Source organism: Otolemur garnettii, unplaced genomic scaffold (assembly GCF_000181295.1).
Source record: "Otolemur garnettii isolate 467f Iridium unplaced genomic scaffold, OtoGar3 scaffold00212, whole genome shotgun sequence".
Classification (NCBI taxonomy): domain Eukaryota; kingdom Metazoa; phylum Chordata; class Mammalia; order Primates; family Galagidae; genus Otolemur; species Otolemur garnettii.
This window is the reverse complement of record NW_003852607.1, coordinates 2,310,479-2,311,931: the sequence shown is the minus strand read 5'-3', so window position 1 is coordinate 2,311,931 and position 1,453 is coordinate 2,310,479.

Here is a 1,453-nt window from a genome sequence, read left to right as displayed (position 1 = left end):
TTCCCCATACAATTTAAAAGACAACATAAAAGAATAATTATAAATCTATGTTGATAGATACATAATGAAAAGAGATATAATCTGTGACAATACTACAAAAGAGAAAGATGAAGATATATAGGAACAAAGTTTCAATATACTCTTGAAACTAACTTGGCCAGAAAATATATTCACATTAATTTAAACTACATTGTTGTAAAGTAAAAAATTATTTGTAATACCCAGGAAAAACACTAACAAAACAAATATATTTTATTATATATTTAAAATATATAGTAAAGAAAAAAAGAGGGATATCAAAATGGAACACTATGAATATCCATCTAACACAAAAGAGGGCAATAACAGTGGAGTTGAAAACAAAGACATAACATATTAAAAACAAATACAAATAACAAAAGTCCTTCTTTTTTACCATTACACTAAATGTAAATGGATTAAAATGTCCAATTAAAAGGTAGAGGTTAGCAGCATGGATAAATATATGGGATCCAACAATATTATATGTGCAAGAGATTCACTTTAGATAAAAAGACACAAATAGGTTAAAAGGGGAAGAATAGCAAATGATCTTGTTGTGAACAAAACTGTGTGAAACAAATTTACCCATGGGTATGAAGGATAACAGTGGTGCAGACCTATATTAGACATATAACCTAAACAACTGAAAAGGCATTAACCTGTGTTGCTTTAAGCCACTTGCTGCGGTAGCAATAGGAAACCAATAAAATAGTTTTTATGTAGAAATGATGAAAGAATCTACAAAATGTCTAAAACAAGTAAAATTTTCATGCCTCAAATCAATATGAAAGGTTATGTGCCTGTGTACTAGCAATTAATACATACAAGTTGAAATTGAAAATACAATACCACATTATGAATTCTCAAAAAGGGAAAAGTCTGAGAAATATTAAATTAGTCAGCTGCACAAAACATTCACAGGACATTTACATTGAAAAGTACAAAAATGCTGATGAAAGAAACCAAGGCATTCAAATCAACAGACACTTGCAGTCGCCAGGTACAGTGGCTCATGCTTGTAAACCTAGCATTCTAGGAACCTAAAATGGGTGGATTGCTTGAGCTTAGGAATTTGAGATCAGCCTGAGCAAGAGAAAGACTCTGTCTCTTCCAAAAATAGAAATGCTAGGCAGGCCTTATGGCAGATGCCTACAGTCCCAGCTACTCAGGAGGCTGAGGCAAGAGGATTATTTGAGCCCAGGAGTTTGAGGTTGCTTTGACCTTTGAGGACACCACAGCACTCTACACAGGGTGACAGAGTGGGACCCTGCCTTTAAAAAAAAAAAAGACACATACAGTATAAATTTATTGGAAGGCTCAATAGAGAACTAATGTGAAATTACTATGAATTTATACACAGTGCTAATAAATTTTCTGTTAAAATAATTTGTAGATACAGATAAACTAAGGTGACTAGACATCCCACTTTTGG